This window comes from Arachis hypogaea, chromosome 14, assembly GCF_003086295.3.
Source record: "Arachis hypogaea cultivar Tifrunner chromosome 14, arahy.Tifrunner.gnm2.J5K5, whole genome shotgun sequence".
Lineage (NCBI taxonomy): Eukaryota > Viridiplantae > Streptophyta > Magnoliopsida > Fabales > Fabaceae > Arachis > Arachis hypogaea.
The window spans coordinates 98,046,886-98,071,099 of NC_092049.1; the positions used below are offsets into that span (position 1 = coordinate 98,046,886).

At 36.4% G+C, this 24,214-nt stretch overlaps 1 non-coding gene across 1 annotated transcript; it reads left to right on the forward strand.

Moving 5' to 3' along the window:
• The first annotated feature begins 21,904 nt into the window (after positions 1-21,904).
• On the forward strand, positions 21,905-22,012 carry LOC112745908 (small nucleolar RNA R71). Its single transcript, XR_003173814.1, has one exon. It is a non-coding gene; the product is annotated as a small nucleolar RNA R71 (small nucleolar RNA).
• Positions 22,013-24,214: the final 2,202 nt, after the last annotated feature.

Here is a 24,214-nt window from a genome sequence, read left to right on the forward strand (position 1 = left end):
CATTGCTCAATCAAAACAAGGCATGAAATCAGCCATTAACAAGGATAAAGCAGCACTAAACAACAAAATCAACCCATATGAACTCACTAAAATCAAATCAGCACTAATAAAACAGCTCAGAATAAGGCCATCATCATCATTGCTCAATCAAAACAAGGCATGAAATCAGCCATTAACAAGGATAAAGCAGCACTAAACAGCAACATCAACCCATATGAACTCACTAAAATCAAATCAGCACTAATAAAACAGCTCAGAATAAGGCCATCAGCATCATTGCTCAATCAAAATAAGGCACGAAATCAGCCATTAACAAGGATAAAGCAGCACTAAACAGCAAAATCAACCCATATGAACTCACTAAAACCAAATCAGCACTAATAAAACAGCTCTAAATAAGGCCATCATCATCATTGTTCAATCAAAACAAGGCATGAAACCAGTCGTTAACAAGGATAAAGCAGCACTAAACAGCAAAATTAACCCATATGAACTCTCTAAAATCAAATTAGCACTAATAAAACAGCTCAGAATAAGGCCATCAGCATCATTGCTCAATCAAAACAAGACATGAAATCAGCCATTAACAAGGATAAAGCAGCACTAAACAGTAAAATCAACCCATATGAACTCACTAAAACCAAATCAGCACTAATAAAAAAGCTCAGAATAAGGCCATCATCATCATTGCTCAATCAAAACAAGGCATGAAATCAGCCATTAACAAGGATAAAGCAGCACTAAACAGCAAAATCAACCCATATGAACTCACTAAAACCAAATCAGCACTAATAAAACAGCTCAGAATAAGGCCATCATCATCATTGCTCAATTAAAACAAGGCATGAAATCAGCCATTAACAAGAATAAAGTAGCACTAAACAGCAAAATCAACCCATATGAACTCACTAAAACCAAATCAGCACTAATAAAACAGCTCAGAATAAGGCCATCATCATCATTGCTCAATCAAAACAAGGCATGAAATCAGCTATTAACAAGGATAAAGCAGCACTAAACAGCAAAATCAACCCATATGAACTCACTAAAATCAAATCAGCACTAATAAAATAGCTCAGAATAAGGCCATCATCATCTTTGCTCAAATAAAATAAGGCATGAAATCAGCTATTAATAAGGATAAAGCAGCACTAAACCGTAAAATCAACCCACATGAACTCACTAAAATCAAATCAGCACTAATAAAACAGCTCAGAATAAGGCCATCATCATCATTGCTCAATCAAAACAAGGCATGAAATCAGCCATTAACAAGGATAAAGCAGCACTAAACAGCAAAATAAACCTATATGAACTCTCTAAAATCAAATCAGCACTAATAAAACAGCTCAAAATATAGCCATCATTTGACAACATCAAAGTAAATAGTAGAAATTAAGAATAATATCAGGAGTCTTTAACTCAACTGTAAACGTAAAAGTAACAACAATTGATGGACAAATTGTCAAGAGACAAGAAATCTATAACCTATTTTAACTCAACCCCAAAGCTAGCTCAAAGGCAAAGAATGTCTCACATTTATAAACCACCTAGAAACCTCATCTTTGAATGATGTTGGATTTGTAATGCTGGCAATGTTCATTACCTCACAAAAGTCACCAGAAATCTGCTTAGATTTTGCTTGTAAAGTCGTATGGTACTCACGTAACAAGCACTGGTTAAGAGTTTAAAATCTACCCTCTCGTATCTGCATCAGTTAGACGGTTTACATTATAGTAAGCAGCTTTTCGTATGGAAGGAAGAAAGCATAGTAATCAAGAACTCAAATGAGTTTTGACAAGAAAATGTTAGACGATTTACATTATAGTAAGTAGCTTCTCGTATGGAAGGAAGAAAGCATAGTAATCAAGAACTCAAATGAGTTTTGACAAGAAAAAGAAACTCACTGATCTCAGGGAAACCTTCAAGCTCAATGGCGAAGCTTCTTTAAGTCTATTTAGGGTAGAAATGCACCATGCATCATTTGTTTCACTTGACACTCTTTCCTAATGGAAATTTAAGTAATTAGATGGAAAAAGAAACCGTGAACTGTTACCAGAAAGTTAAGCCACTCACAATAGATAGATGTTAATCAAGACTAGCTGGTACAAATAGAGTTAACAAGATAAGAGACTACAACTAAAAGCAACACTAAAGACATTTTAGCAGCAGAATAAATGAAATTCTAAGATAAAGTTGTGCTAGAGGTACTTAAATTTAATGGAAGATGTAAAGCTCACCAAAGAATCAACAATCTGTTCCATTGTGTCATGGCAAAAGCATTTATCTACAATTTCAATCCTGAAGAAAATGAAAAGTAGAAAAAAGGGCTATCTTAAACTGTGAATCAGAATATAAGAAACAAAGTTAGTAAAGAGAGCATCTAAATAGATATAGGAATTTTTCCTTTTCAGAGAACCAGTTTCCAAATAAAAAATCAGAACAACATTAGACATGTATCTTCTCAACACACTCTTGCAGACTACAGCATACACATATCAACATGTTCTACCTTACTATCGTAAAATCAACAAGAGGCACAACCAGTCACACATTTAATCTACAACCAAAATCCATTACATATGAAGCATTCAACTATTCGTAATAATCCAGTAAACTTTTCAGGCATTCAAAGTTTAAAATATTTAATTTAATAAAATATTCCCTACCTCGATGTCACAACTCGCGAAAATCACTAAACACAGCAGCTCCATCAGTGGTTCCAATACCAGCTCCCATGGCAGCAGTAGTAGTGATTCTGGGCAGCTTCAGTGCTGGTTCCCAGCGGCTGAGGACTTCGGCAACTTGCAGAACCTAGAGGCGAGGCAGAACAGAGCCGTTTTCCTCAAATCCCAAGTAGCAGCTTCCCTGTTTCCTTTTCCATTCACGTTCCTCTCCATGGATATGATGAAACAACGAATTGAATGGCGGCGTAGCCAGGATGCAACGGCGGTGGCTCCCTTTCCCTGGCCCCTGGCTCATGCGTAGTTCTTTCTCTCCGCAACATGAAAGTGACGGAAATGGAAGCTTCTGTGACAGAAATGAACGCGACGGCGACGGCAGCGGCTCAGCGACCCCTCGACGGCTCCTTCTCCTTTCTCGCACGATGATGGCGACCGCTCAACGGAGGCGACGACGCAGTGGCGTTGCGAGGTTAGGCGGCTTCTCTTCTCCGTCCCTCACTCTCCCTTTGCGGACTCTCTTTCTCCTTCGGGCTTGGCAACGACGGCGACGGCGGCACCTAACCCGCCGGCGCCGTCCTCTTCTCCTTCCTCCTCTCTTGTCCGTGTGTGTGTATGTGTTACGCTTATGAGTGGGGGGTTGTGTGCTCAGTGGGGGGGTGTTTCAGGTTTTAGAATTTGAAAATTAGAATTTTTTATTTAATTTGGGAATTTAGTTAGGAATGAGAGATTTTATAAAATGATATAGATAAAATAGATATATATTGATAAAAAAGGGTAGATAGAATAATAATTTTAAAATCTAATATACTATATTAAAATTATTTAAAAATATTATTTATCAATCTATTGCTGAATTCAAATAATTATTTCTAACAAAAAATATATATTTGTTATAACAAAATAATTATTTATAATAAAAATATATAATATTTATTATAAATTTATTTTAATTGTAGTTTTTTCAAAAATAATATTTGTTATATAATAATCAATAATAGATATATAATATTTATTTTAAAATTATTTTAATTTTATTTCTTTATATTAATATTTATTATATATTTATAATAAAAATATATATTATTTATTATAAATTTATTTTAGCCTTATGTATTCAAAATATAATATTTTTTATATATTTATAATAATATATAATATTTATAATTAATTTATTTTAATTTTATTTTTTTAAAATAATATTTGTTATTTATTTATAACAATAGTTTTTGAGTATTTTATAAATTCAGTATTTATAGAAAAAATAGTTTCAATTTATATAATTATCTAAAATTATTTTTATTAGTATTGTTTAATTTGTACAATTATTTAAATAATATTAGAAAATGGTTGTTTCATAAATAATTGTTGTAAGGGTTGTAAAATCGTTCTTTAAAATAGTCAAAGAGAACGGTTTTATTTTGTTACTATAGCATAATGAAAAAATGAACTTCAACAACAACACTGTAAAAACCGTTGTCTAAGACCATCTAATGGAACGGTTTTAAAGTGTAGCATTTCGGCAACAGTTTTAATGCGTTTCTTTTGTACAATTCTTTAAACAACAATAAAAAACCGTTGTTTAAAGCCAAATCATGGTAACGGTTATAAAACCGTTCTTTAAAATAGTCAAAGAGAACAGTTTTATTTTGTTGCTAGAAATTGATGAAAAACTGAATTCAACAGTAACACTTTAAAAAACCGTTGTCTAAACCTATCTAAGAGAACGGTTTTAAAGCGTTGCGAAATTTGGCATTGCTAAAGGCCATATTTGTTGTAGTGTATTTCTGATAGCCCCTGGGTGAGTCCTGTCCAAGTTGTCCCCAAGAAGGGAGGCATGACAGTGGTTCATAATGAAAAGAATGAACTGGTTCCTACAAGAATATTTACAGGGTGGCGTATGTGTATTGACTACAGAAGGCTCAATACAGCCACCAGGAAGGATCACTTTCCTTTACCATTCATAGACCAGATGCTAGAGAGATGGTGCACGAAATTGTGATCATCAATGGCGCCAAAACTTGGTACGTACAATTGTAATCTCAACTCTTTATCACAACTCCGCATAACTAACCAGCAAGTGCACTGGGTCATCCAAGTAATAAACCTTACGTGAGTAAGGGTCGATCCCACGGAGATTGTCGGCTTGAAGCAAGCTATAGTCATCTTGTAAATCTCAGTCAGGCAGATTCAAATGGTTATGAAGAATTGATAATTAAAAGATGAATAGAATATATAATAGGATAGAGATACTTATGTAATTCAATGGTGAGAATTTCAGATAAGCGTATGAAGATGCTTTGTTCCTCCTAAACTTCTGCTTTCCTATTGCCTTCTTCCAATCATTCATACTCCTTTCCATGGCAAGCTTTATATTGGGTTTCACCGTTGTCAATGGCTACCTCCTGTCCTCTCAGTGAAAATAGTCCAAATACGCTATCACCGCACGGCTAATCATTTGTCGGTTCTCGATCATGTTGGAATAGGATCCATTGATCCTTTTGCGTCTGTCACTACGCCCAACACTCGCGAGTTTGAAGCTCGTCACAGTCATCCCTTCCTAGATCCTACTCGGAATACCATAGACAAGGTTTAGACTTTTCGGATATCAGGAATGGCCGCCAATAATTCTAGCCTATACCACGAAGGTTTTAATCTTAGATTAGAAACCCAAGAGATACACATTCAAGCTTGTTTGCATGTAGACCGGAAGTGGTTGTCAGGAACGCGTTCATAGGTGAGAATGGTGATGAGTGTCACATAATCATCACATTCATCATGTTCTTCTGTGCGAATGAATATCTTAGAGAAGAAATAGGCTTGAGTTGAATAGAAAAATAATAGTACTTTGCATTAATTCATGAAGAACAGCAGAGCTCCACACCTTAATCTATGGTGTGTAGAAACTCCACCGTTGAAAATATATAAGAACAAAAGGGTCTAGGCATGGCCGAATGGCCAGCCTCCCAAAGATGAACATACAAGTTCGAAAGATATATATGTGATGGTGTGTAAATACAATAGCAAAAAGTCCTATTTATAGAAAACTAGTAGCCTAGGGTTACATAAATAAGTAATTAATGCAGAAATCTTCTTCCGGGCCCACTTGGTGTGTGCTTGGGCTGAGCATTAAAGCTTTCACATGTAGAGACTTTTCTTGGAGTTAAACGCCAGCTTTTGTGCCAGTTTGGGCGTTTAACTCCAGCTTTTATGCCAGTTCTGGCGTTTTGACGCCAGAATTTTTATGCTGACTTGGAACGCCAGTTTGGGCCATCAAATCTCGGGCAAAGTATGGACTATTATATATTGCTGGAAAGCCCAGGATGTCTACTTTTTAATGCAATTAAGAGCGCGCCAACTGAGCTTCTGTAGCTCTAGAAAATCCACTTTGAGTGCAGGGAGGTCAGAATCCAACAGCATCTGTAGTCTTTTTTCAGCCTCTGAATTAGATTTTTGCTCAGGTCCCTCAATTTCAGCCAGAAAATACCTGAAATCACAGAAAAACACACAAACTCATAGTAAAGTCCAGAAATGTGATTTTTATTTAAAAACTAATAAAAATATAATAAAAACTAACTAAAACATACTAAAAACTACCTAAAAACAATGCCAAAAAGCGTATAAATTATCCGCTCATCATAACACCAAACTTAAATTGTTGCTTGTCCCCAAGCAACTAAAAATCAAATAGGATAAAAAGAAGAGAATATATACTGAATTCCAAAAACATCTATGAAGATCAGTCTTAATTATATGAGCGGGGCTATTAGCTTTTTGCTTCTGAACAGTTTTGGCATCTCACTTTATCCTTTGAAGTTCAGAATGATTGGCATCTATAGGAACTCAGAATTCAGATAGTGTCATTGATTCTCCTAGTTCAGTATGTTAATTCTTGAACACAGTTACTTTATGAGTCTTGGTCGTGACCCTAAGTATTTTGTTTTCCAGTATTACCACCGGATACATAAATGCCACAGACACATAACTGAGTGAACCTTTTCAGATTGTGACTTAGCTTTGCTAGAGTCCCCAATTAGAGGTGTCCAGAGCTCTTAAGCACACTCTTCTCGCTTTGGACCACGACTTTAACCGCTCAGTCTCAAGTTTTCACTTGAGACCTTCACGCCACAAGCACATGGTTAGGGACAGCTTGGTTTAGCCGCTTAGGCCAGGATTTTATTCCTGTGGGCCCTCCTATCCATTGATGCTCAAAGCCTTGGATCCTTTTTATTTTACCCTTACCTTTTGGTTTAAAGGGCTATTGGCTTTTTCTGCTTGCTTTTTCTTTTTCTTTTCTCTTTTTTTTCTTCTTTATTTTTTTGCCATTTTTTTTCATAAGCTTTCTCTATTCACTGCTTTTTCTTGCTTCAAGAATCAAGTTTATGATTTTTCAGATCATCACTAACATTTCTCCTTGCTTATCATTCTTTCAAGAGCCAACAATTTTAACATTCATGAACAACAAATATAAAAATATGCACTGTTCAAGCATTCATTCCGAAAAAACAAAAAGTATTGCCACCACATCAAAATAATTAAACTATTTTAAAAATTCGAAATTCATGTACTTCTTTTTCTTTTTCAATTAAAAATATTTTTCATTTAAGAAAGGTGATGGATTCATAGGAAATTCATAGCTTTAAGGCATAGACACTTAGACACTAGTGATCATGTAGTAAAGACACAAACATAGATAGAACATAAAGCAAAGAAAACGAAAAACAGAAAAAAATAAGAACAAGGAAATAAAAGAACGGGTCTACCTTAGTGATGGCAGCTTGTTCTTCCTCTTGAAGATCTTATGGAGTCCTTGAGCTCCTCAATGTCTCTTCCTTGCCTTTGTTGCTCCTCTCTCATGACTCTTTGGTCTTCTCTAATTTCATGGAGGAGGATGGAATGCTCTTGGTGCTCCACCCTTAGTTGTCCCATATTGGAACTTAATTCTCCAAGGGATGTGTTGATTTGCTCACAATAGTTTTGTGGAGGAAAATACATCTCTTGAGGCATCTCAGGGAATTCATGATGAGGAATTTTCTCATGCTCTTGTCCATGAGTGGGCTCTCTCATTTGCATTGAGCTCCTTCCACACAGATGTCCATGAGGACTTGGTCCAACCTTTGATCAAAGTTGACTCTTCTAGTGAAAGGATGAGGGTCTCCTTGCATTATTTGCCACAACTTCATAGAAGTAGTCTTGATGGACCTTTGAGATGAATCTCTCCATCTCCCATGACTCAGAGGTAGGAGCTTTTGCCTTCCCTTTCCTCTTTCTAGAGGTTTCTCCGGCCTTTGGTGCCATAAATGGTTATGAAAAAACAAAAAGCAACGCTTTTACCATACCAAACTTAGAAGGTTTGCTCGTCCTCGAGCAAGAGAAGAAAGAAGAGAGTAGAGGAAGAAGAAATAGAGGAGATGAAGAGGGTTAGTATTTCGGCCAAGGGGGTGAGTAGGGTGAATGATGTGTGACAATGAAGGAGTGAAGATTAGTTTATATAGGAGTGGAGAGAGGGGTAGGGTTTGGCCATGTATGGGTAGGTTTGGGAGGGAAATTGGTTTGAATTTGAATGGTGAGGTAGGTGGGATTTTATGATGGATGGATGTGGATTGGTGAAGGTTATTTGGGGAAGGGTGTTATGGAAAAGTGTGAAGAAGAGAGAGAGATGAAGTAGGTGAGGATCCTGTGGGGTCTACAGATCCTGAGATGTCAAGGATTTCTCATCCCTGCACCATGTGGCGTGTAAACGCCACTTCCTGTGCCAATCCTGGCGTTAAACACCAGGTTGCTGCCCATTTCTGGCGTTTAACGCAAGCTTTTCTCCCCTTTCTGGCGTTTAAATGCCAGCTCTGTGCCCATTTCTGGTGTTAAACGCTCAGAATGGTGCCAGACTGGGCGTTAACGCCCATTCTGCTACCCTTACCGGCGTTTAAACGCCAGTAAGCTTCTCCTCCAGGGTGTGCTGTTTTTAATACTGCTTTTCATTCTGTTTTTGCTTTTTCAGTTGTTTTTGTGACTTCACATGATCATCAACCTACAGAAAACATAAAATAGCAATAGAAAATAAATAGATATAAAAAAATTGGGTTGCCTCCCAACAAGCGCTTCTTTAATGTCAATAGCTTGACAGTGGGCTCTCATGGAGCCTCATAGATGTTCAGAGCCTAGTGTTGGCCTTCCAACACCAAACTTAGAGTTTGAATGTGGCGGCTCTGTTTGACTCTGCATTGAGAGAAGCTTTTCATGCTTCCTCTCCATGGTTACAGAAGGAGAACCTTGAGTCTTAAATACAAGGGAGTCCTCATTCACTTGAAGGACCAATTCTCCTCTGTCAACATCGATCACAGCTTTTGCTGTGGCTAGGAAGGGTCTGCCAAGGATGATGGATTCATCCATACACTTCCCAGTGTCTAGGATTATGAAATCAGCAGGGATGTAGTGGTCTGCAACCTTTACCAAGACATCCTCTACAAGTCCATAAGCCTATTTTCTTGAATTGTCTGCCATCTCTAGTGAGATTCTTGCAGCTTGTACCTCAAAGATCCCTAGCTTCTCCATTACAGAGAGAGGTATGAGGTTTATACTTGACCCGAGGTCACACAGAGCTTTCTCAAAGGTCATGGTGCCTATGGTACAAGGTATTGAGAACTTCCCAGGATCCTGTCTCTTCTGAGGTAATCTCTGCCAAGTCAAGTCATCCAGTTCTTTGGTGAGCAAGGGGTTCATCCTCCCAAGTCTCATTACCAAATAACTTGGCATTTAGCTTCATGATTGCTCCAAGGTACTTAGCAACTTGCTCTTCAGTAACATCTTCATCCTCTTTAGAGGAAGAATACTCATCAGAGCTCATGAATGCTAGAAGTAAATTCAATGGAATCTCTATGGTCTCTGTATGAGCCTCAGATTCCCATGGTTCCTTATTAGGGAACTCTTTAGAGGCCAGTGGATGTCCATTGAGGTCTTCCTCAGTGGAGATCACTGCCTCTTCCTCCTCTCCAGGTTTGGCCGTGTGGGTTATGTTGATGGCCTTGCACTCTCTTTTTGGATTCTCTTCTGTATTGCTTGGGAGAGTACTAGGAGGGAGTTCAGTAACTTTCTTACTCAGCTGACCCACTTGTACCTCCAAATTTCTAATGGAGGACCTTGTTTCAGTCATGAAACTTTGAGTGGTCTTAATTAAATCAGAGATTATGGTTGCTAAGTCAGAGTGGCTCTGCTTAGAATTCTCTGTCTGTTGCTGAGAAGATGATGGAAAAGGCTTGCTATTGCTAAACCTATTTCTTCCACCATTACTGTTGTTGAAGCCTTGTTGAGGCCTCTGTTGGTCCTTCCATGAGAGATTTGGATGATTTCTCCATGAAGGATTATATGTGTTTCCATAGGGTTCTCCTATGTAATTCACTTCTTCCATTGCTGGATTCTCAGGATTATAAGCTTCTTCTTCAGATGAGGCTTCTTTGGTACTGCCTGTTATTGCTTGCATGCCAGACAGACTCTGACAAATCATATTGACTTGCTGAGTCAATATTTTGTTCTGAGCCAATATGGCATTCAGAGTATCAATCTCAAGAAATCCTTTCTTCTGATTTGTCCTATTATTTCGAGGATTCCTTTCAGAAGTGTAGATGAATTGGTTATTTGCAAACATTTCAATGAGTTTCTGAGTTTCTGCAGGTGATAGCAAGAGAAAATGGAAACAAAATCAAATAAGAAGCAAGAAAATTAAATCCTAAAACTAGCAAAAACTAACAAAGAAGCAAAAGGTAAACCTATTTACAATACTCACATATATACAATAACCAATAACATAACACCATTGCAAATCCCCGGTAACGGCGCCATTTTGATGATGAGTTTTGCTCGATGGTCTAGATTTTCTTCTTATAGAAAGAATTACTTCGTTGTAAGCATAGCTTTAAACCATCAAACAACTCCCACATCAAAAATTTGGGTTGTCACAAGTGCAAACCCCAAATGAAAATTAACCGGAGTATTTGGACTCCGGGTCGTCTCACAAGGAATTGCAATGAAATGATCAATTATTGGCTATGAAGTGGGGTAAGGGGTTTTTGATTGATAAGAGGGGCACTAAAATAAATGACAAGGAAAGTAAAGAGAGCAATTAAAGAAAGCAATTAATAAAGAGAGACATTCATGGCAAGGGTTGAGATCATAGGCTTTCTATCCTAGTCATGCAATGAGTAATTCATCTTATTTAGTCAACTCCAACAAATAGGGAGAAAGTCAAACAAGATTAATTAATCATACCACAATAATAACAAGAATTTATCTTATTACGTCATCTCCAACATTGGAAGAAGGTATCATATTATCTTCCATGAGAGAAAGTCTAATAAGACTAGCTAATCTCAATCCAAAAGTCCTAATCAACTCACTAATTAAATTAGCAAAAGATTAGTATCAATGGAAACAATATTAGCTAAAAACTCTAGATCACCAACATGAGTTGGGTTTTCATGACTCAAGATTGCCTAATTACTCTTTCCAAGCCAAGAATGCTCGAAATCTACTCTAAGGCCCAACCAAGCATTTTTTCAAACACTTCGTGGGTACAAATAGAAAGCATAGTAAAATGTGCAAGAAATACAAATTTACCAACTATCAATTGCAAGAAAAGTAAATCAACAATTCAAATCATCAATTAAAAGAACATGGAAACATAAAATTGCATTAAAGAAAATTAAGATTCAACAATGGTTCATAAACATAAAAAGGGCAAAATAAAGGAAATGACAAGTAAAAACTAGAAGAGTAGAGATGTAACAACAAGAAATTAAAAGGAGAAACTAAATCAAAACAAGAATTAAAACTTGGATCCAAGAAGAATTAACTAAAACTACCCTAAAATCTAGAGAGAGGAGAGAGCCTCTCTCTCTAGAATTCTAACCTAAAACATGATGAAAACTAAACTATGACTACTTGGTTCATTCCCCCTTCAATCCTTGGGTTCAATAGCATCAGAAATGGGTTGGATTGGGCCCAAAATGAGCTGCAAAATCGCTGGGGGCGATTTCATTAAAGAGGACCCACGGTCAAAGTCGGCGCGCACGCGAACATGGCGCGTGCACGCCCCTGAGCGCGAAGCAACATATAACAAAATTTCTATCATTTCGAAGCCGCGGATGTTAGCTTTCCAACGCAACTGGAACTGCCTCATTTGGACCTCTGTAGCTCAAGTTATGGTCGATTGAGTGTGAAGAGGTCAGGCTTGACAGCTTTACGGTTCCTTCATTTCTTCATGAGTTCTCCCACTTTGCATGCTTTTCTCCTGACTTATTCCATCCAATACTTGCCTTTTAAACCTGAAATCACTCAACAAACACATCAAGGCATCGAATGGAATTAAAGTGAATTAAAATCACCAATTTTAGGGCCTAAAAAGCATGTTTTTACACTTAAGCACAATTCAAGGGAGAATTAAAAAACCATGCTATTTCATTGAATAAATGTGAGAAATGTTGATAAAATCTTCCAAAATAAGCACAAGATAAACCACAAAATCGGGGTTTATCACCATGAGAGAAAGTCTAATAAGACTAGCTAATCTCAATCCAAAAGTCCTAATCAACTCACTAATTAAATTAGCAAAAGATTAGCGTCAATGGAAACAATATTAGCTAACAACTCTAGATCACCAACATGAGTTGGGTTTTCATGACTCAAGATTGCCTAATTACTCTTTCCAAGCCAAGAATGCTCAAAATCTACTCTAAGGCCCAACCAAGCATTTTTTCAAACACTTGGTGGGTACAAATGGAAAGCATAGTAAAATGTGCAAGAAATATAAATCTACCAACTATCAATTGCAAAAAAAATAAATCAACAATTCAATTCATCAGTTAAAAGAACATGGAAACATAAAATTGCATTAAAGAAAATTAAGATTCAACAATGGTTCATAAACATAAAAAAGGGCAAAATAAAGGAAATGACAAGTAAAAACTAGAAGAGTAGAGATGTAACAACAAGAAATTAAAAGGAGAAACTAAATCAAAACAAGAATTAAAACTTGGATCCAAGAATAATTAACTAAAACTACCCTAAAATCTAGAGAGAGGAGAGAGCCTCTCTCTCTAGAATTCTAACCTAAAACATGATGAAAACTAAACTATGACTACTTGGTTCATTCTCCCTTCAATCCTTGGGTTCAATAGCATCAGAAATGGGTTGGATTGGGCCCAAAATGAGCTGCAAAATCGCTAGGGGCGATTTCATTAAAGTGGACCCACGGGCAGAGTCGGCGCGCACGCGTACATGGCGCGTGCGTGCCCCTGAGCGCGAAGCAACATATGACAAAATTTATATCATTTCGAAGCCCCGGATGTTAGCTTCCCAACGCAACTAGAACCGCCTCATCTTGACCTCTGTAGCTCAAGTTATGGTCGATTGAGTGTGAAGAGGTCAGGCTTGACAGCTTTACGGTTCCTTCATTCTTCATGAGTTCTCCCACTTTGCATTCTTTTCTCCTCACTTATTCCATCCAATACTTGCCTTCTAAACTTGAAATCACTCAACAAACACATCAAGGCATCGAATGGAATTAAAGTGAATTAAAATCACCAATTTTAGGGCCTAAAAAGCATGTTTTTACACTTAAGCACAATTCAAGGGAGAATTAAAAAACTATGCTATTTCATTGAATAAATGTGAGAAATGTTGATAAAATCTCCCAAAATAAGCACAAGATAAACCACAAAATCGGGGTTTATCACCATGAGAGAAAGTCTAATAAGACTAGCTAATCTTAATCCAAATGTCCTAATCAACGCACTAATTAAATTAGCAAAAGATTAGCGTCAATGGAAACAATATTAGCTAACAACTCTAGATAACCAACATGAGTTGGGTTTTCATGACTCAAGATTGCCTAATTACTCTTTCCAAGGCAAGAATGCTCGAAATCTACTCTAAGGCCCAACCAAGCATTTTTTCAAACACTTCGTGGGTACAAATAGAAAGCATAGTAAAATGTGCAAGAAACATAAATCTACCAACTATCAATTGCAAGAAAAGTAAATCAACAATTCAAATCATCAATTAAAAGAACATGGAAACATAAAATTGCATTAAAGAAAGTTAAGATTTAACAATGGTTCATAAACATAAAAAGGGCAAAATAAAGGAAATGACAAGTAAAAACTAGAAGAGTAGAGATGTAACAACAAGAAATTAAAAGGATAAACTAAATCAAAACAAGAATTAAAACTTGGATCCAAGAAGAATTGACTAAAACTACCCTAAAATCTAGAGAGAGGAGAGAGCCTCTCTCTCTAGAATTCTAACCTAAAACATGATGAAAACTAAACTATGACTACTTGATTCATTATCCCCTTTAATCTCTGGGTTTAATAGCATCAGAAATGGGTTGGATTGGGCCCAAAATGAGCTACAAAATCGCTGGGGGCGATTTCATTAAAGTGGACCCACGGGCAGAATCGGCGCGCACGCGTACATGGCGCGTGCGCGCCCTTGAGCGCGAAACAACATATGACAAAACTTATATCATTTCGAAGCCCCGGATGTTAGCTTTCCAACGCAACTGGAACCGCCTCATTTGGACCTCTGTAGCTCAAGTTATGGTCGATTGAGTGTGAAGAGGTCAAGCTTGACAGCTTTACGGTTCCTTCATTTCTTCATGAGTTCTCCCACTTTGCATTCTTTTCTCCTCACTTATTCCATCCAATACTTGCATTCTAAACCTGAAATCACTCAACAAATACATCAAGGCATTGAATGGAATTAAAGTGAATTAAAATCACCAATTTTAGGGCCTAAAAAGCATGATTTTATACTTAAGCACAATTCAAGGGAGAATTACAAAACCATGCTATTTCATTGAATAAATGTGAGAAATGTTAATAAAATCCCCCAAAATAAGCATAAGAAAAACCACAAAATCGGGGTTTATCACCATGAGAGAAAGTCTAATAAGACTAGCTAATCTCAATCCAAAAGTCCTAATCAACTCACTAATTAAATTAGCAAAAGATTAGCGTCAATGGAAACAATATTTGCTAACAACTCTAGATCACCAACATGAGTTGGGTTTTCATGACTCAAGATTGCCTAATTACTCTTTTCAAGCCAAGAATGCTCGAAATCTACTCTAAGGCCCAACCAAGCATTTTTTCAAACACTTCGTGGGTACAAATGGAAAGCATAGTAAAATGTGCAAGAAATATAAATCTACCAACTATCAATTGCAAGAAAAGTAAATCAACAATTCAAATCACCAATTAAAAGAACATGGAAACATAAAATTGCATTAAAGAAAATTAAGATTCAACAATGGTTCATAAACATAAAAAGGGCAAAATAAAGGAAATGACAAGTAAAAACTAGAAGAGTAGAGATGTAGCAACAAGAAATTAAAAGGAGAAACTAAATCAAAACAAGAATTAAAACTTGGATCCGAGAAGAATTAACTAAAACTACCCTAAAATCTAGAGAGAGAGGAGAGAGCATCTCTCTCTAGAATTCTAACCTAAAACATGATGAAAACTAAACTATGTCTACTTGTTTCATTCTCCCTTCAATCATTGGGTTCAATAGCATCAGAAATGGGTTGGATTGGACCCAAAATAAGCTGCAAAATCGCTGGGGGCAATTTCATTAAAGTGAACCCACGGGTAGAGTCGGCGCGCACGCGTACATGGCGCGTGCGCGCCCTTGAGCGCGAAGCAACATATGACAAAATTTATATCATTTCGAAGCCGCAGATGTTAGCTTTCCAACGGAACTAGAACCGCCTCATTTGGACCTCTGTAGCTCAAGTTATGGTCGATTGAGTGTGAAGAGGCCAGGCTTGACAACTTTACGGTTCCTTCATTTCTTCATGAGTTCTCCCACTTTGCATGCTTTTCTCCTCACATATTCCATCCAATACTTGCCTTCTAAACCTGAAATCACTCAACAAACACATCAAGGCATCGAATGGAATTAAAGTGAATTAAAATCACCAATTTTAGGGCCAAAAAATTATGTTTTTACACTTAAGCACAATTCAAGGGAGAATTAAAAAACCATGCTATTTTATTGAATAAATGTGAGAAATGTTGATAAAATCCCCCAAAATAAGCACAAGATAAACCACAAAATCGGGGTTTATCACCATGAGAGAAAGTCTAATAAGACTAGCTAATCTAAATCCAAAAGTCCTAATCAACTCACTAATTAAATTAGCAAAAGATTAGCGTCAATGGAAACAATATTAGCTAACAACTCTAGATCACCAACATGGGTTGGGTTTTCATGACTCAAGATTGCCTAATTACTCTTTCCAAGCCAAGAATGCTCGAAATCTACTCTAAGGCCCAACCAAGCATTTTTTCAAACACTTGGTGGGTACAAATGGAAAGCATAGTAAAATGTGCAACAAATATAAATCTACCAACTATCAATTGCAAGAAAAATAAATCAACAATTCAAATCATCAGTTAAAAGAACATGGAAACATAAAATTGCATTAAAGAAAATTAAGATTCAACAATGGTTCATAAACATAAAAAGGGCAAAATAAAGGAAATGACAAGTAAAAACTAGAAGAGTAGAGATGTAACAACAAGAAATTAAAAGGAGAAACTAAATCAAAACAAGAATTAAAACTTGGATCCAAGAAGAATTAATTAAAACTAACCTAAAATCTAGAGAGAGAGGAGAGAGCATCTCTCTCTAGAATTCTAACCTAAAACATGATGAAAACTAAATTATGACTACTTGTTTCATTCCCCCTTCAATCATTTGGTTCAATAGCATCAGAAATGGGTTGGATTGGGCCCAAAATGAGCTACAAAATCGCTGGGGGCGATTTCATTAAAGTGGACCCACAGGCAGAGTCGGCGCGCACGCGTACATGGCGCGTGCGCGCCCCTGAGCGCGAAGCAACATATGACAATTTATATAATTTCGAAGCCGCGGATGTTAGCTTTCCAACGCAACTAGAACCGCCTCATTTGGACCTTTGTAGCTCAAGTTATGGTCGATTGAGTGTGAAGAGGTCAGGCTTGACAACTTTACGGTTCCTTCATTTCTTCATGAGTTCTCCCACTTTGTATGCTTTTTTCCTCACTTATTCCATCCAATACTTGCCTTCTAAACCTGAAATCACTCAACAAACACATCAAGGCATCGAATGGAATTAAAGTGAATTAAAATCACCAATTTTAGGGCCTAAAAAGCATGTTTTTACACTTAAGCACAATTCAAGGGTGAATTAAAAAACCATGCTATTTTATTGAATAAATGTCAGAAATGTTGATAAAATTCCGCAAAATAAGCACAAGATAAACCACAAAATCGGGGTTTATCACCATGAGAGAAAGTCTAATAAGACTAGCTAATCTAAATCCAAAAGTCCTAATCAACTCACTAATTAAATTAGCAAAAGATTAGCGTCAATGGAAACAATATTAGCTAACAACTCTAGATCACCAACATGGGTTGGGTTTTCATGACTCAAGATTGCTTAATTACTCTTTCCAAGCCAAGAATGCTCGAAATCTACTCTAAGGCCCAACCAAGCATTTTTTCAAACACTTGGTGGGTACAAATGGAAAGCATAGTAAAATGTGCAAGAAATATAAATCTACCAACTATCAATTGCAAGAAAAATAAATCAACAATTCAAATCATCAGTTAAAAGAACATGGAAACATAAATTTGCATTAAAGAAAATTAAGATTCAACAATGGTTCATAAACATAAAAAGGGCAAAATAAAGGAAATGACAAGTAAAAACTAGAAGAGTAGAGATGTAACAACAAGAAAATAAAAGGAGAAACTAAATCAAAACAAGAATTAAAACTTGGATCCAAGAAGAATTAACTAAAACTACCCTAAAATCTAGAGAGAGGATAGAGCCACTCTCTCTAGAATTCTAACCTAAAGCATGATGAAAACTAAACTATGACTACTTGGTTCATTCCCCCTTCAATCCTTGGGTTCAATAGCATCAGAAATGGGTTGGATTGGGCCCAAAATGAGCTTCAAAATCGCTGGGGGCGATTTCATTAAAGTGGACCCACGGGCAGAGTCGGCGCGCACGCGTACATGGCGCGTGCGCGCCCCTGAGCGCGAAGCAACATATGACAAAATTTATATCATTTCGAAGCCCCGGATGTTAGCTTTCCAACGCAACTAAAACCGCCTCATTTTGACCTCTGTAGCTCAAGTTATGGTCGATTGAGTGTGAAGAGGTCAGACTTGACAGCTTTACGGTTCCTTCATTTCTTCATTAGTTCTCCCACTTTACATTCTTTTCTCCTCACTTATTCCATCCAATACTTGCCTTCTAAACCTGAAATCACTCAACAAACACATCAAGGCATCGAATGGAATTAAAGTGAATTAAAATCACTAATTTTAGGGCCTAAAAAGCTTGTTTTTACATTTAAGCACAATTCAAGGGAGAATTAAAAAACTATGCTATTTCATTGAATAAATGTGAGAAATGTTGATAAAATCTCCCAAAATAAGCACAAGATAAACCACAAAATCGGGGTTTATCACCATGAGAGAAAGTCAAATAAGACTAGCTAATCTCAATCTAAAAGTCCTAATCAACTCACTAATTAAATTAGCAAAAGATTAGCGTCAATGGAAACAATTTAGCTAACAACTCTAGATAACCAACATGAATTGGGTTTTCATGACTCAAGATTGCCTAATTACTCTTTCCAAGCCAAGAATGCTCGAAATCTACTCTAAGGCCCAACCAAGCATTTTTTCAAACACTTCGTGGGTACAAATAGAAAGTATAGTAAAATGTGCAAGAAATATAAATCTACCAACTATCAATTGCAAGAAAAGTAAATCAACAATTCAAATCATCAATTAAAAGAACATGGAAACATAAAATTGCATTAAAAAAAATTAAGATTCAACAATGGTTCATAAACATAAAAAGGGCAAAATAAAGGAAATGACAAGTAAAAACTAGAAGAGTAGAGATGTAACAACAAGAAATTAAAAGGAGAAACTAAATCAAAACAAGAATTAAAACTTGGATCCAAGAAGAATTAACTAAAACTACCCTAAAATCTAGAGAGAGGAGAGAGCCTCTCTCGCTAGAATTCTAACCTAAAACATGATGAAAACTAAACTATGACTACTTGATTCATTCCCCCTTCAATCCTTGGGTTTAATAGCATCAGAAATGGGTTGGATTGGGCCCAAAATGAGCTGCAAAATCGCTGGGGGCGATTTCATTAAAGTGGACCCACGGGCAGAATCGGCGCGCACGCGTACATGGCGCGTGCACGCCCTTGAGAGCGAAGCAACATATGACAAAACTTATATCATTTCGAAGCCCCAGATGTTAGCTTTCCAACGCAACTAGAACCTCCTCATTTGGACCTCTGTAGCTCAAGTTATGGTCGATTGAGTGTGAAGAGGTCAAGCTTGACAGCTTTACGGTTCCTTCATTTCTTCATGAGTTCTCCCACTTTGCATTCTTTTCTCCTCACTTATTCCATCCAATACTTGCCTTCTAAACCTGAAATCACTCAACAAACACATCAAGGCATCGAATGGAATTAAAGTGAATTAAAATCACTAATTTTAGGGCCTAAAAAGCATGATTTTACACTTAAGCACAATTCAAGGGAGAATTACAAAGCCATGCTATTTCATTGAATAAATGTGAGAAATGTTAATAAAACCCCCAAAATAAGCACAAGATAAACCACAAAATCGGGGTTTATCACCATGAGAGAAAGTCTAATAAGACTAGCTAATCTCAATCCAAAAGTCCTAATCTACTTACTAATTAAATTAGCAAAATATTAGCGTCAATGGAAACAATATTAGCTAACAACTCTAGATCACCAACATGAGTTGGGTTTTCATGACTCAAGATTGCCTAATTACTCTTTCCAAGCCAAGAATGCTCGAAATCTACTCTAAGGCCCAACCAAGCATTTTTTCAAACACTTGGTGGGTACAAATGGAAAGCATAGTAAAATGTGCAAGAAATATAAATCTACCAACTATCAATTACAAGAAAAATAAATCAACAATTCAAATCATCAGTTAAAAGAACATGGAAACATAAAATTGCATTAAAGAAAATTAAGATTCAACAATGGTTCAGAAACATAAAAAGGGCAAAATAAAGGAAATGACAAGTAAAAACTAGAAGAGTAGAGATGTAACAACAAGAAATTAAAAGGAGAAACTAAATCAAAACAAGAATTAAAACTTGGATCCAAGAAGAATTAACTAAAACTACCCTAAAATCTAGAGAGAGGAGAGAGCCTCTCTCTCTCTCTAGAATTCTAACCTAAAACATGATGAAAACTAAACTATGACTACTTGGTTCATTCCCCCTTTAATCCTTGGGTTCAATAGCATCAGAAATGGGTTGGATTGGGCCCAAAATGAGCTGCAAAATCGCTGGGGGCGTTTTCATTAAAGTGGACCCACGGGCAGAATCGACGCGCACGCGTACATGGCGCGTGCGCGCCCCTGAGTGTGAAGCAGCATATGACAAAATTTATATCATTTCGAAGCCCCAGATGTTAGCTTTCCAACGCAACTGGAACCGCCTCAGTTGGACCTCTGTAGCTCAAGTTATGGTCAATTGAGTGTGAAGAGGTCAAGCTTGACAGCTTTACGGTTCCTTCATTTCTTCATGAGTTCTCCCACTTTGCATTCTTTTCTCCTCACTTATTCCATCCAATACTTGCCTTCTAAACCTAAAATCACTCAATAAACATATCAAGGCATCGAATGGAATTAAAGTGAATTAAAATCACCAATTTTAGGGCCTAAAAAGCATGTTTTTACACTTAAGCACAATTCAAGGGAGAATTACAAAAACATGCTATTTCATTGAATAAATGTAAGAAATGTTAATAAAATCTCCCAAAATAAGCACAAGATAAACCACAAAATCGAAGTTTATCACCATGAGAGAGAGTCTAATAAGACTAGCTAATCTCAATCCAAAAGTCCTAATCAACTCACTAATTAAATTAGCAAAAGATTAGTGTCAATGGAAACAATATTAGCTAACAACTCTAGATCACCAACATGAGTTTGTTTTTCATGACTCAAGATTGCCTAATTACTCTTTCCAAGCCAAGAATGCTCGAAATCTACTCTAAGACCCAACCAAGCATTTTTTCAAACACTTGGTGGGTACAAATCGAAAGCATAGTAAAATGTGCAAGAAATATAAATCTACCAACTATCAATTGCAAGAAAACTAAATCAACAATTCAAATCACCAGTTAAAAGAACATGGAAACATAAAATTGCATTAAAGAAAATTAAGATTCAACAATGGTTCATAAACATAAAAAGGGCAAAATAAAGGAAATGACAAGTAAAAACTAGAAGAATAGAGATGTAACAATAAGAAATTAAAAGGAGAAACTAAATCAAAACAAGAATTAAAACTTGGATCCAAGAAGAATAGACTAAAACTACCCTAAAATCTAGAGAGAGGAGAGAGCCTCTCTCTCTAGAATTCTAACCTAAAACATGATAAAAACTAAACTATGACTACTTGGTTCATTCCCCCTTCAATCATTGGGTTTAATAGCATCAGAATGGGTTGGACTGGGCCCAAAATGAGCTGCAAAATCACTGGGGGCGATTTCATTAAAGTGGACCCACGGGCAGAATCGGCACGCACGCGTACATGGCGCGTGAGCGCCCCTGAGCGCGAAGCAACATATGACAAAATTTATATCATTTCGAAGCTCTGGATGTTAGCTTTCCAACGCAACTGCAACCACCTCATTTGGACCTCTGTAGCTTAATTTATGGTCGATTGAGTGTGAAGAGGTCAGGCTTGACAGCTTTACGGTTCCTTCATTTCTTCATGAGTTCTCCCACTTTGCATGCTTTTCTCCTCACTTCTTCCATCCAATACTTGCCTTCTAAACCTGAAATCTCTCATCAAACACATCAAGACATCGAATGGAATTAAAGTGAATTAAAATCACCAATGTTAGGGCCTAAAAAGCATGTTTTTACACTTAAGCACAATTCAAGGGAGAATTACAAAACCATGCTATTTAATTGGATAAATGTGAGAAATGTTGATAAAATCCCCCAAAATAAGCACAAGATAAACCACAAAATTGGGGTTTATCAGCAGGCGTCTTCTTCAGATGAAGAGATCCTCCGGCAGAGCTGTCCAATGACATCTTGGACAGTTCAGATAGACTATCATAGAAGATACATATGATGTTCCATTCAGAAAGCATGTCAGAAGGACACCTTCTGATCAATTTCTTGTATCTTTCCCAAGCTTCATAGAGGGATTCACCTTTCTTTTATCTGAAGGTTTAGACTTCCACTCTAAGCTTACTCAATTTTTGAGGTGGAAAGAACTTTGCCAAGAAGGCATTGACTAGCTTTTCCCAAGAGTTCAGGCTTTCTTTAGGTTGTGAGTCCAACCATGTCCTAGCTCTGTCTCTTACAGCAAAAGGGTCAACCCCATTGGTCTTAACAGTATCACAGATTTGCAAGAATTCAGTTAAGAACTGATGAGGATCTTCTAATGGAGTCCATGAAACTTGAAATTCTGTTGCATTAGAGAAACTAATTGAGGCTTAAGCTCAAAATTGTTTGCTCCAATGGCAGGGATAGAGATGCTTCTCCCATAGAAGTCGGGAGTAGATGTAGTAAAGTCACCACGCACCTTCCTTGCATTGTTGGCATTGTTGTTGTTTTCGGCTGCCATGGCTTCTTCTTGTTTAAAAGTTTCTGTTAGGTCCTCTCCAGAGAGTTGTGATTTAGCTTCTCTTAGCTTTCTCTTCAAGGTCCTTTCAGGTTCAAGATCAGCTTCAACAAGAATGCCTTTGTCCTTGCTCCTACTCATATGAAAGAGAAGAGAACAAAAATATATGGAATCCTCTGAGTTTCAGTATAGAGATTCCTTGAGGTGTCAGAGGAAAAGAAGAATACAAGGAGGAGATAGAAAAAAGAGAATTCGAACTTATCAAGAGGGATAGAGTTCGAATAGTACATTGAGGAGGAATATTAGTCCCTTAAATAGAAGAAGGTGAGAAGGGGAAAAAGAGTTTTCGAAAATAATAAAAAAAATTTGAAATAATTAAAAGAAATTTTGAAAAAAATTTGATTGATGATTTTCGAAAATTAGAAATTGAGAAAGTAGTTAAGTAATTTTGAAAAAGATTTTGAAATCAGAAATAAAAAAAGATATGATTGAAAATCATTTTTGAAAAAGATGTGATTGAGAAGATATGATTGAGAAAATATGGTTTTTTTTAAAAAGATATGATTGACAAACAATTAAAAAGATTTGATTTTTAAAATTAATGACTTGGCTAACAAGAAATTTAAAAGATGTGATTCTAAAATTCAAAATTTGATCCTTTCTTAATAGGCAAGAAATTTTTGAATCACATCTCTAATTGTTAGCAAGGATTTTTGAAAATAGTAAAAAATTAAAAAATGGAAAGAAATTGATTTTGAAAAGATATGATTTGAAGAAGATTTGATTTTGAAAAATTATGAAAATTTGAAAAAGATTTAAATTAAAAACAAAATCTTCCTTCTAGTGTCCTCCTGGCGTTAAATGCCCAGAATGGTATCCATTCTGGCGTTTAGCGCCCAAAATACTACCCTTTTGGGCATTTAACGCCCAGCCAGGGATCTGGCTGGCGTTTAAACGCCAGTTTCCCTTCCTAACTGGGCGTTTTGAACGCCCAGTTTTTTCTGTGTAATTCCTCTGCTGACTGTTCTGAATCTTCAATTCTCTGTATTATTGACTTGAAAAGACATAATTTTGAAAATTTTTTGAATTTTTAATCATGAGAAACAACAAAAGAAACTAATCATGTAAAACTAAGATCAAATAAACAATGCATGCAAGACACTAAACTTAGAAATTTTCATATTAGAGACACTAACAAATTTAGAATACATATGAGAAACAACAAAACAAGAGAATTTAAAGATCAGAGCAAGGAAATCATCAAGAACAACTTGAAGATGAATGAAGAACATAATGCATATATTCGAAAAATGCAAGAAGAATAAAGACATGCAATTGACTCCAAACTTAAAAATTGACACTAGACTCAAACAAGAAACACAAAATATTTTTGGTTTTAAGATTTTATTAATTTTTTTTGTAATTTTTCGAAAATTATTTGGAAGAAGAAAAAATAAGGTATTCAAAATTTTTAATGAGAATTCCAGGAATCATGCAATGTTAGTCTAAAACTCCGGTCCAGGAATTAGACATGGCTTACTAGCCAGCCAAGCTTTCAGTGAAAGCTTCGGTCCAAAACACTAGACATGGCCAATGGCCAGCCAAGCTTTAGCAGATCATTACTTTCAATAGCAAAATTGATAGAGATCAACAAGCTCTTGTGATGATAAGTTGAAACCTCGGTCCAAAAGATTAGACATGGCTTTACAGCCAGCCAGATTTCAACAGATCATCATGAAACTCTAGAATTCATTCTTAAAAACTCTGAAGAACAGAATAGAAATATTATTTTTCCCTTTTTTTTCGAAAATAAAAAGTGAAAATCTTA